The sequence below is a fragment of the Cervus elaphus genome, chromosome 5 (genome assembly GCF_910594005.1).
Source record: "Cervus elaphus chromosome 5, mCerEla1.1, whole genome shotgun sequence".
Lineage (NCBI taxonomy): Eukaryota > Metazoa > Chordata > Mammalia > Artiodactyla > Cervidae > Cervus > Cervus elaphus.
In genome coordinates, this window is record NC_057819.1 from 37,284,630 (window position 1) to 37,297,536 (window position 12,907).

At 40.5% G+C, this 12,907-nt stretch overlaps 2 long non-coding RNA genes across 2 annotated transcripts in view; both read left to right on the forward strand.

Moving 5' to 3' along the window:
* LOC122694083 overlaps positions 1 to 12,907 on the forward strand; it is a 132,160-nt gene that overhangs the window by 37,416 nt on the left and 81,837 nt on the right. The window lies entirely within an intron of this gene.
* The window catches only part of LOC122694084, a 70,885-nt gene that overhangs the window by 593 nt on the left and 57,385 nt on the right, over positions 1 to 12,907 (forward strand). Inside the window, exons 2-3 of the long non-coding RNA XR_006341100.1 lie at positions 12,121 to 12,174; positions 12,260 to 12,376. This is a non-coding gene — a long non-coding RNA (uncharacterized LOC122694084). The remainder of the gene's footprint in view (positions 1 to 12,120; positions 12,175 to 12,259; positions 12,377 to 12,907) is intronic.

Below are 12,907 nucleotides of genomic sequence, written 5' to 3' on the forward strand. Positions count from 1 at the left end.
AATTATATATAAATGAGTAAGTATGCCTTGATTAGAAAGACTTAGAAATTCATGTAGAAAAAGCATTCTGTGCTGCAAGAGAGGGGCGGCTATAGTGATGCATTGGATATGGGTGGTGTTTCTTTGGCTCTTTCATTGAGATTGTTCTGCCAGGTTAAGTCTAGGCCACTCCTAGGCAGCTCTTTCTTTTCACTCCTATATCCGCCTCTTTTTTTTTCCTTCAAAATTCATTTCTTCCAATTCAGTTCTTGCAGAGCCAATATAATAACTGCGTAGGAAGGAGGAAGGAACTAAAATGTCATTCATGTCTTCTTTGTTTTACGTATGTCAGTACAGTATCTCATTTAATTCTCATAACATCCTTTGAAATGAAGTATTACTAACACCCCGTTTTGTAGATGAGGCTCAGAAGTGTTAAACAACTTGCTCAAAGTCACGCAGCAAGAAGGTCAAAGGATTTCCAAGTAAGCTTGTGCAGTTCCAAGGATAGAACTCCTTGACCCCCCCCCAGTAGTAGCCTCCAACCAGGAGGAATTTAGCTTGCTTGTTTTGGATAGAGGGGCTTCCCTGATGGCTCAGATAGTAAAGAATCTGCCTGCAATGTGAGAGACCCAGGTTTGATCCCTGGGTTGAGAAGATTCGCTGGAGAAGGGCATGGCAACCCACTCCAGGATTCTTGTCTGAAGAATCCCATGGACAGAGGAGCCCGGGGGGCTATAGTCCATGGTGTCACAAAGAGTCGGACACGACTGAGCCAGACCATTTCATGGCCTTGCCCCTCTTCCCCTAAAGGTCTCATCACCTCATTCCATTTCTAGTGAGTTTCCCTGATACACTGAAAGATAGGGTTGACTTAAGGAACATATCTATTGCCTATGGCAATAGATTTCTTTTTTTCCCTATGTCTATGAATGTTAGAATTTGTGTCACACTTGTAGTAAATGCACTTCCAGAAAAGCTACTCTTTTAATGCATGCCACCTTATTCTTTATTTTCAAAATAATCCTGGACATTTTAGCCCCAAAGCTATACATTGAGGCTATAATTTTAAATTTATCACTATGCTATCCTTGGGAAAACTTTCAACTCAATTTTTTTCCACCTTGAATATGTCTAATACCACCATTACCTACTAACTGCAGATTGAAATAGCAAGTCATTATGATGTCTGAATTAACATCCAAAACATACTGGTTTTGTTCCAGGGTTCCCATATCTATTATTGTTGAAACATATAACTTTTAAAACTCAAATGGTTTTCCCAAGCCAATTCTCTAATCACAGACATAAATTTCACTCCATTAAGGAAAGGAAACCAGGCACTATGACTAAAGTTAGGAATATGATCAAATTTCAAGGAAGAAGAAAAAAGATTAGGCTTGGAATTCTTTCCATTTCTTTTGCTTGTGGAACATGGTTAAAATAAAACCCTGCTTTTCTGCACACATAGAGCTCGTAGCCCTTTAAAACGAGGGGCTGGATTTAGGTATGGAGGCTGCCATGCCCTCTCTCTGATTTGTCAGGGTGTTTTGCAGAAAGGATAAGTCTGAAGTCTGAGTGCTGCTAGCTCCTCCGTGGAATGGTGGAGACGTTGGGGACCGCTGAGAACCACTATGCCACGCTCTCCTCCTTTCCGCATCTCTGATTGGAAATCATCTTCCTTCTGGTTGGAAGTTGTTCAGTTGCAGTTTCTTCCATGAAATACCTGTTGCATATTTATGAGTCCTTTAAATAATAGCAGTGCCCTAGAACTTACGATAACCAGATAGGCCTACAAATGAGGAAAGGAGATGTGGTGAGAAAGTCTAGCTTGCCAGGCTATGGATAGTGCATTCAGTGGTATTTTTTTGATGGCTACTTCTGAAGTACTTCAGCCCCTTAAGGTTGCTTCCCCCCACCCCCAATTTATTTATTTTTAATTGAAGGACAATTGCTTTACCATAATGGTTTGATTTCTGCCATACATCAACATGAATTTACCATCATGCTTTTTAATGTTTATCAAAATTTTTCTTTATAGGAGTCTGTTTTCAACCTACTAGACTTCTTTCCTTGCTATTTTTTAGAGCCCACTTGTGTTTAACTAGCTTAAAAATGTTTACTCTTGCTATCTTCCACCCTTGCCTCACCAGCAAACCCACGTGTTTCCTTTGAGAGTGTTCCCTGAGAGATGTGCATTATTTCTTTCATAGGAATAGCCATATATATGTACTCAAAGTCTGCACAAACTGATATAAAAGTGCACAAGTTTTAAAAAGTACATAAAGTGATATAAAATCATTTGTGATGTTTCCCTTGTAGCGGATATACATTTATTTCTGTTGAATTTATTTCTGTTGAATTTGATTCGCATACTTTGGCAGAAAAAGAAAAATCTTTAAGAAAGTTCTTAAACTTTAGTTTAAGACCCTAGTGAGTCAAAAAGGAAGACAAGAAAAGTTTCTTTCTTTTTTTTTTTTAACTCTATATTTCTGTTGTTAGAAATGAAACTTATTAGGAATAAGCCTTTTAGCAGAGTAGCAATGGTTATTAAAGTTAAAAAAAGCATAGATCTTTCAACCCACCAATCTTACATTTGGTTATCTGTTTCATGTAAGCAATACCTGTAATTATCACCAAGTGGCTCTCTATCACATTCCCCTCTTTTAATTCTATGCATATGACTCACGGATATTATCTCCTATTTTTTTCTTGTTCCTTTGTTCATGCATTCATTCATCGTCTTCTCCCACAAGAATGTGAGCTCTATGAAAACTAGAACTGTGTCCATCTCCCTCACCACTGGAACTGTAACATCTGGAATAGTCTCTCGCACAGGGTAGATCCTCATTACATATTCGTTGGATAAAGAAATAAAATACTCATGGATCAGGATATATGTCCAAGGATATTTATTCAAGTATTATTATAATGGCAAAAAACTGGAATCAAGAGAGTGCCCATTAGGGATGGGCTGGTTGGGGGCGTCACCATGCCTGGCTCAGTCATATGGTGTGGGGTTCATCTTAATAGCATGGCTATAGCGTCAGGCTGCCTGGGCTTTAATCCCTATTTTCATCTTAAATGTATGATGAACAGCCTCAGGAATGGTGCTAAGCTTCTCTGTCTCCCTTTTCTCATTCATAAAATGAGGACAACAGTGATACCAATCTCAGAAGATTTTTGTGAGAATTAAAATAAAATTGGCAACATAATATGGAAATAGTCCCTGGCACATAGTAAGTATTCAATAACCATTATTCTTATCTCATGATATATTAAAAAGAGTGAGTTAAATATCACTTAATAGAGGAAATTTCATAATGCACTGTTTAGTGGGAAAAGTATGATGCAGAGAAATATTTTTGATGGCTGCTACTTTTATAAATTTATCAGTGATACCTATATAATTTATGTAATATGTGTATAAGAGAATAAAATTATGGAAAATATATACTAGGTATATGAAGCTAGGTGTCAGAAGGACAGGATTGAGAGAAAGGAGAGAGAAGAAGGAAAATTGAAAGATAACAAAATGACTAAATAGGTACATAAACAACACACTATAGATAATCATGATTAAATTACAAAATATGTGTGTTTATGTATTTGTAGTTGAGATGCTTAAAAAGTGAGTCTCTAAATATTAATGATGGTTGTCTCAGAAGGATTGGGACTCTGGGTGATTTCTTTCTTATTCTTTGATTTATTTCAATTTTTGACAATAAGTGTGTATTATTTATATCACCAGGATATACAAGGAAGTACAAGGAAAAACAAGAAAATATCTTTACCATACAGAAAAAGAAAAAAAGCAATGCTTTTCTATTTTCATAACTCTCTATTAAAGAAAGAGAGATGGCATTTGAGTGGATGACTCTTCTTCTAGATGTTTCAGAGCCTAAGAAATTGTCAGTATCCAATTTAGAAGGAGCAGGTGGCCATGCCATCTGAGTACAAGATGGGTTCAGTTTTCAGCAAATCACATGCCTGCTACCTCAGTCCTCTCCTGTTTTGGAAAGGTGAAAGCAAATCTGAGGGATTATATGAACCGAAGGTGTTGTAAACACTGGCAAATGCACCACAAAATTCTTGAAAATGAGAGAGAAGGGAATCACAAATGCCCGTATCTGCAACTAATTCATCTATAGGAGGCCCTTTGGACCCCAAATCTAGAAATTTTCTTAAACTACTGCTTTCATCATGTCAAAGCTTTGTTCAAAACCCTTGTTACCTTTGTATCACTTATAAAGGAGAAATTCTTTAGGCTGGTCTCAAAGAGTCTGGCTATCTGTCTGCCAAATATTTCTTTACTCCCGCTCCCTGATTGAGTCCATGTGGTCATCCCAGGGTCCACTCAGAATCTGTCCTTCCCTTTGTTCATACCCTCTTGCTTCTTTTCCCTTTTCTGAATCTCACTCATCCCTTAAGCCTGGGCTCAGGTCCATCTTCTCTAAGCCAAAGGTTTTGAATTATCTTGGTTGCTAGAGACGTCTCTGCTTTTCCCCACCCCTGTTTTTCCACTGCAGGTGTTGTTACCTTCTGCCCCAGTCACTTACTGCTCACAGGTGACCTGTAACCATAACTCATTAGCCAGCCTCATATGCAAATGTTTCTTCTTCTTCAACTGGGAAACTTCCCAAGGATGAGGCTTGTGCCTTTTTCTTCCATGTATTTCCATAGTTCCTACCGTGTTAACTTGGGTATAGTTGCATACAATGAATATTTGCTGATATATATATATATATATATATATATAGGTATTTTCTGAAAACCAAAGGTATGTAGTCATCCTATAATTAATGTTTGTGGTGGACCCTTATGTAGAAACCCATGTGTTTGCATATAAGCAAATCTTATTTATTTTATCTATCTGGACAAGAATACTGGCTTAAACATAGGACAAAATTTTAAGAGCCTTTCAAATCTTCAGAAATGTGTGTGCATCAGTGATTTGAGTCTATATTTGCCATAAACAGGATAACTGAAAAATGAAACTGAATAAGGGATGTTTCATTTTTGAGAACTGAAAACAGTGGAACGTTCATAAGGATAATAGCTGACACTTATGCGGCTTTTATTATGAGCTAGTTTGTCTAAATACTTTTCATATATTTACTCATTTAATCCTTAAAACAACTCTGCGAGTTAGGCACATTACTTGGAGCCCCATTTTACAGAGGATGAAACACAATTAATCAAGCTCCCACTTGTACTGAGTTTCTTTAAGCTGTTTAATTGAAATATAAATAGCTTTATGATTTTTGACTTGTAAATTTACTTATGTGACTACATCTGTACAAAGGAGAGTCTCCCACACACTCAAATACTTTGTAGATGACATGACTATGATTCTTCTTAAGGAGAGATTTAAAAGTTGGTTTAAAGAAAAATTAGTAACCGTACCCCAGGGAGTAACTCTACCCCAGGGAGAGTTTTGTGAAACAGACATCTTCTAAAGTAGCTGTTTACATTTTATCTGAGAATTTGGTCACTGCTTTTCTTTAGGACTGTTTTTAAAAGTCAGTGTGTGCTTCCTAACGGAGATGCAATCTCCCTTTAATAGTTGCAAGTGGTTTTCAACCAAAGACAGCCTTATTATCTACCTCATTGAAATCTTCTTGGCTGTGTCTTATTATGATTTTACTCTCAGAGGTTGAAGATTTTCTGTGTCAGTGAAGGGACTCAATCCTAAAGGAAATCAACCCTGAATTGGAAGGACTGATGTTGAAGCTGAAGATCCAGTACTTTGGCCATCTGATATGAAGAGCCGACTCATTGGAAAAGACCCTGATGCTGGGAAAGACTGAAGGCAGGAGGAGAAGGGGACGACAGAGGACGAGATGGTTGGATGGAATCACCGATTCAAAGCACATGAATTTGAGCAAACTCCAGGAGATTGTGAAGGACAGGGAAGACTGGCGTGCTGCAGCCCACGGGGTTGCAAGTTGGACACGACTGAGCGATTGACCAACAACAACAAAAGGGACTCACAAGAATTTTCTAATAGTCTCCAAAGGGAGCTTCAAGGCAAGAGTTCCAGAAATGCTGGCGACATCTTGTTACCCAGTTCTGGGACCATCAAACCACTATCCACAGTTACACAGCTATTCAGGGACAGAGGCGAGATGAAGATCCAGGGCTTTTGACTAGACTACTGGTTTTCTGCTAAACCACCCACCACTAGAGGGCTCAGCGCGGGACTGTGGGCTGGCCCTGGGCATGGTGCTAGGAGATAAAGGTGGGAGTGGAGAGTAGCATTGGCCTGAGACCTCTTCTTCTTCTTTGGGAGCAGCAGGTAGAGTGTCAGAATGGTGAAAACTGAAAGACTGGCCAGTCTTTGTAGTCTGTCTAGTGGTTATGTGGAGGAAAGGAGATTGTTGGATGTATGTTATGCTCCTCAGTAAGAAGAAGAAATAACAGTTTCTCATGAGCCAGTCTTAACCGTTTCAGTTCAGTTCAGTTCAGTCGCTCAGTCGTGTCCGACTCTTTGCGACCCCATGAATCGCAGCACGCCAGGCCTCCCTGTTCATCACCACTCCTGGAGTTTACTCAAACCCATGTCCATCGAGTTGGTGATGCCATCCAGCCATCTCACCCTCTGTCGTCCCCGTCTCCTCCTGCTCCCAATCCTTCCCAGCATCAGGGTCTTTTCCATGAGTCAACTCTTCGCGTGAGGTGGCCAAAGTATTGGAGTTTCAGCTTCAGCACTGTGGAAAATTCTGAAAGAGATGGGAATACCAGACCACCTGACCTGCCTCTTGAGAAGCCTGTATGCAGGTCAGGAAGCAACAGTTAGAACTGGACAGGGAACAACAGACTGGTTCCAAATAGGAAAAGGTATACGTCAAGGCTGTATATTGTCACCCTGCTTATCTAACTTAACCGTTTAGTGGCCCAGAAACTCTAATAAGCCAAGGTTTCATTTAGTTTTGAGGATCCTAAAAATGGTAATAGCTAACAGGTGTTTACTGTATATCAGGAATTATTCTAGATGCTTTATATGCATTATATCACTTGGTCCTCGTAACAGGCCCTTTGTATTGGATTGGTCAAAAAGTTTGGCTGGGTTTGTCTGCAAGATCTTCTGGAAAAACCCAAATGAACTTATTGGCCAACCCAATATCATCCATAATTTACAAATGGGGAAGGTGAGTTACAGAGAGGCTCCACAACTTGCTGTAATTTGCCCAAGATTACATCTCTATTAAGTAGCTGCATTGGGATTCAAACCCAGGCAGTGTGGCTTCAAAGCCTCATCAATTAAAAAAAAATTGATTATGGAAAATTTCAGTTATACACAAAAGTAGAACTATGCAATGAACTTCTGTTTACCGTCTCCCAGCTGTGGCAACCATTAACTCATGGCCAGTTTTGTTCTATCTATGTCTCAGCATTCTTAGTGGTCTCCCAGCCCCCTTTCTGGATTATTTTCAAGAAAACACAGATATCCTGTCATCCACAAATACCTTAGTAAGTACTGCTAAAAAAATAATAGCTTAAAAAGCCACCCTCTTTTTCATAAGATGCACATTATCTCTATTTCTGTGATGTTAACAGTCTGGAAAATGATTGTCTAGATCTGTGATATTCTTTAATTTCTTCTTCACTTATTTACTGTAATATTTTCCCTATACCAGCAATTTGATTAGTCTGGTGTATAGTTTGCACGACAAAGACCAGATAGATGCTAAATTCACAAACACCCTCTTTCTATATATATTTCTCTGTCTCTCTCTCTTTTTTTAAACTAGTTTCTGTGAGTTGGTTTTTAACATCAGCCAGAGTTGATCACTTAATTTGTTTAAATTATCTTAGTGAACTTATGGATGTTTGAACATATTTGGTACTTATGCAAAATACTGATGTATTTTTCTTATCAGTTCTGAAAATTGTCCAATTTGGGTCAGTGGGAGCCTCTTCAAGTTTGGCTTATGAGTCCTTCAGTCATCTTCAGCCGCTCCATTGTTTTCTGGTATGACGATGTTCTAGACTTATCTTGTGTGTATTTCTTGCCCTGAGTCTGGAGCTGGCATTCCTTTATGGCAAACAGTTATATTTAGAGACCACACCCTGATTATGAGGGGTGCTTATTGCTTCCCTTCGTTCTTTCTGTCCTTCCTTCCTTCCTCTCTCTCCCTCCCACCTTTCTTCCTTTTCTTTCTTTTCAAAGAGAAACTAAATAATGAGTTCTTACCAATAATTAATTGTTTTCTCTTTCTTTATAAATTTATATGTAACTATAATGAATACTATTTCAGAATAACAATAAAAATATTATTGAAATATAATTACCAAAACCAGTTTGAATTTATTGTGTGATTCTTTTCATCTTTAGAGGGTATAACACTAGGGATATACAGGCAAATTGTTGTCTTTGAAAGTCACTTGACTTGTTCTCTGTACAATTTAAAAGCTTGCTTAGTGGCTGTTTGTTTCATTCTGCTTTAGAGCTGTAGTTATGCTGAATTTCACTTAATGTTTTAAAGTCACCTAAAACAAGATCTATTCGGAGAAGTCTGGCTTGCATTTTTGTTTTCTTCTCCACCATAAGTAATTTTTTAAAAACTTCATTGTCTATCATTTTATTTTATTTTTTTTATAGGAGCCAGTATATGTAGATGTTGGTATCTCCTCCATCTTCACTTTCCTAGATAAACGCCAGCTTGAGATACACAGTTTCCTCCATCTTGGTCTTTATTTCTTTATACCATTTATCTCAACAGTCACTCAGCATTTGTGCAGACACTTCTCATCCGTTGAGAACTGCATAGTTTATTCAGCCGTTTCCCAAGTGATGGACAGTCTCACTTACAGGTCTGTCCATATGTGGGTCAAAGTCTAAAGATATTTAAATGGGGGAAAATGTCCCATTCCAGCAAGGGGGCAAATGTAGATAAAATGTGTTCTATGACTTGCTTCACTCTCCTGGTATCACATAGGTATCAGGTAAGAGAATCTTCCTTGTTCAAGAACACTGCACTTAGGGAAGTGATGGTAGAATCAGGGTCACGTGGTTTCTTAACGCTCCATGTGGTTCCTAGTCCTGGAGATCCAAATTGGTGCAGTTCTTTTCTGTTAACTTTACATATTTCTACATATTTACATATGTAAATCATAAATATGATTGGAGCAGCTACTGACTTTTGGGAGATCATATGCACACAGGACATAGACTTTACTAATGTGCTGTTTTTGGCCTCCCCATTTTTTTCTGTCTTTGTCTTTTAAAGAATAAATCTACCCTTGTGTATTCAAATATCACTTCTATGCAAGTGTCCATTTCAGCTCAAGTATTTCTCCACAGACTTCCAACCTAAGGAGTCTAAAATTAAATATATCCTCTTGGATATCTTGCATAGGATGTGAAAACATCTGCTCTATTGTCTCTTGCTGTTTTCAATGATGTAGTATTTTTTCCAGATTTAATGCCACTGGTTGTATATCTCTATTTAAACTTTATACCACCTAATTATTTTGTAAAATGAAATGCTTCCAATTCTGTTTATTTTTTGGGTGCACTAGGTCTTCACTGTGGCATGCGGGGACTTCTCTAGTCACGGCATGGCCTTAGTTACCCCTCGGCAGGTGGGATCTTTGTTCCCTGACCAGGGATTGAAACCCACCTCCCCCTGCATTGGAAGGTGAATTCCTAACCTCTGTACCATCAAGGAAGTACCTATACTACCTAATTTGACAAATCACTTAGATTAGATGTTGATTTACCTGGGATCCTGTGGAAACCTGGACATGACAGTCGACTCCAAAAGAGACTCCTTGAGGGTCTTCTCTGGCAGTCCAGTGGTTAAGATGCTGAGCTTCCAGTACAGGGGATGCAGGTTCTATCCCTGGTTAGGGAACTAAGAGCCCTGTATATTTGGCCAAAAGAAACAAACAAAAGAGAAATCCTTGAGAGGAATCTGTAACAGCAGCGATTTGTCCCTGGCACTTTCCCATGGATCAGTGGGTTAGATAAACCTGTGAACAGGTAGCAGTCAAATGTGACTATCTAGAAAAAACACTGAATGTGTGGAATACAGCGCTTGGAAAAATGGTTCTAAAAACTGAAGTGAAGAGCTTTGATTAAACAAAGGAGACTGATTAAATGCCATGCCTGGTCTTAGGACAGAGAGTGACCTGAGCTAAGAGGAGTTGAAACCACATCCCAGCAGAAACCCTGAGGTGTTCGGTGTGACCACCAGAAGGAGTGAGGTCCACATGAGAAGTCATGGCGACCCTCCGGGCCCCCACAGGCTCTCCTGAGAAGGATTAGACTGTCCGTCTGGGGAGCCTCTGGGGAGCATTTCCAGGTCCTGGAGATGATAGACGTGTGTCATACGGGGTTCCAGGGGGAAGCTTTGCCTTGAGTGTGCACTGAGGGATTTACTGTAGGAATTAAACCTTACTCAATTGTGGGAGGATCTGGGAAAGGGAGGTCCAGAAAGAGGAGTTGGAGGATCAGAGAAGGAGTCACTCCCTTAAGAAATGAGAGAAGCACTGGCCCAGGGGGCAAGTCAGAGCTTGTGGGGAGACGGGGAGAGAAGCCATGTGCTGCTCAAGTGGGTCTGTGAGGGGGAGCCAGTGGAAAGCTTCCTTGGGAAGCTGCTGCCTCGGGTTAGCTGCAGAGGGTCGTTGGTAATGGGACGCTGGTGGCTGGTGGGTCTCATGATTGGGAAAAAGAACTAAATGTGGTGTAGAGGGGAGTGAGGACCCCAGGAACCTGCCAGTCTCCCGGGTGCCCTTCTGTCACCATTGAAGGCTGCATTTGTGTCTCTCAGATCCGCCTGCGGGATTCTTTGGGTGACTTCAACCCAGAACCCTGGCGGGAAGGGAATCCGGGCAAGTGTAGCTGCCAATCCAACCAGGTTGACCATGGCCTTCTCAGCACAATAGAGGTAGGTGTTTGCTCAATGAGAGAAAGAAATACAGGGATGATTTAAAATCTGTCCAAGTGTGGGATTCGTCTAGAGACAGTGTGGAAATGCCCAAGCCGAAGGGCACGGTGGAAGGATCTACGTGCTGTGAGTGTGGTTTTTCTGGTGGTTAATGAGCACGCCACATGTCACCATCACATCACATCTACCCACTCACCTACAGCGGATGTGTGTGTCACGCATGCTCAGTTGTGTCCGACTCTGTGTGACCCTGTGGATTGAAGCCCACCAGACTCCTTTATCCATGAGATTCTCCAGGCAAGAACACTGGAGCGGGTAGCTATTTCCTCCTCCAGGGATCTTCCTGGCCCAAGATTTGAACCCACATCTTCTGCACCTCCTGCATTGACAGGCGGGTTCTGATCTGTGCTCTGTACTTTTTGTTCCTCCTCCCTCTCCGTTTTCTGTGAACTGTTAGTTAGATTTAGACGTTGATCTCATTCCAGTTATATACTACCATTTTTTTTTTTTTTAGCAAGAATAATTCAGAAGCTGTGTCTGGGGCACAGTGTTATCTCTCTGTTGTGATGTTAGCGGTCACCCATGATCAGCCCTTCCTTTGGGGAAAGCCAGATCTCCTACTCTCTTAGTGTTTCCTCTTCCATACACAGTAACCAAACCATCACAATTCTGGTCAGAACAGGCATAGCCTAGAGAAAAAGGATTTTGTACATGCGTTGTTAGGTCTACCTACGCCTGCATCCCCACACCCCTATCCTTGTCAAGAGGAGTCATTTCTGTGCTGTTGCCTGAGAAGGCCTGGGTGAACATCTTAGCACCGTTGGATGCTGGCCTGAGGAGGGCAGGTAAGGGGAAGTGCAGGATCTGCAATAATCAAGTGCAGCGTAAACATTCACCACCGGGAGAATCAGCTTACTTTCCTGTATGCTTTATTTTCATTCTGTGTTTTTGTACCGTGCCTGCTGGGGGATAAAACCAAATCCTTCCATTTAAACTTCCTGGCAAAGCAGGGTTGGGAGGGGTGCAGGGCAGCCGAAAAGGGGATTGGGGAGCATCTAGGGCCCAGAATTAAGGGATCTTAAATGAAGGCATTTGCTTTCATTGGCCCTGGTGCCAGCCCAGCCTGGGGACCTAGGTGAAGCGTCTTTGATGCTCTCACTTTATGGAAGTCCATAAATACAATTTGGTGGAGATCATACAGGACTAAACTAGTTTGGGAGCTAAATCACCTGTAATGTCTTGACAGAGATTTTCCTCAGCCGAGATGGAACAACCTCCTTTGCTGAGGTGGAAGAACCAGGTATTATAGAGTCTTAAACTGTTTACACTTTGGAAAGCATTTTTATTGCCTTCACAAGTTAAAAGGTCCTGTATTTTTTTTTCAGATTATTTCCTATGGTTTTGGAGTTATCCTCTGAAAGAAGGCTGGATTTTGCTGCTTTATGGTTTCTCCGAAACAGAACTTCCCGAGGCAGTTAGAGGGACTGACTTTTGACATACAGGTATTATGGGGGATGGAAGAAACCTAGAGCTGTCTTTTAGGGAAACATTGAAATACTCCAGAGAAAGAAAAAATTCTGCTTAAAGCCACCAGGGAAGCCCAAAGACAGTTTTGCACACCAGAAACTCTTGGGATTTTTCATTCTATTAGTTTGTACGTATGATACTGCTTTTTTTTCTTGTATATAAAAATGGTTATTGGCTGTTTCAAATGGTTCAACCTCTCTAATTTAAAGCTAGTTCAGCAACCATCCTTGGCATTAATGGATACAGGCTCTTATGAATGTGAAATTAAGAGGGAGTGGAGTTAAGTAAAACTTGTTCCTCAACTGGGTGAGGAAATACACTCTACTGGGAAAGAAAATTAGAATATCCTAATTTAAATCACAATCCTATGTATGGTCTTCTAATACTCCCTCACTGAGAGTGTTGTACTGGACACAGGTTCCTTAAGTTTCTCAGGATATTAATTGGGAGGTGACTTGTCCCTTTGTGCTTGAATATTTCCGTGCAACCAGGAGAAGAGTTGATTC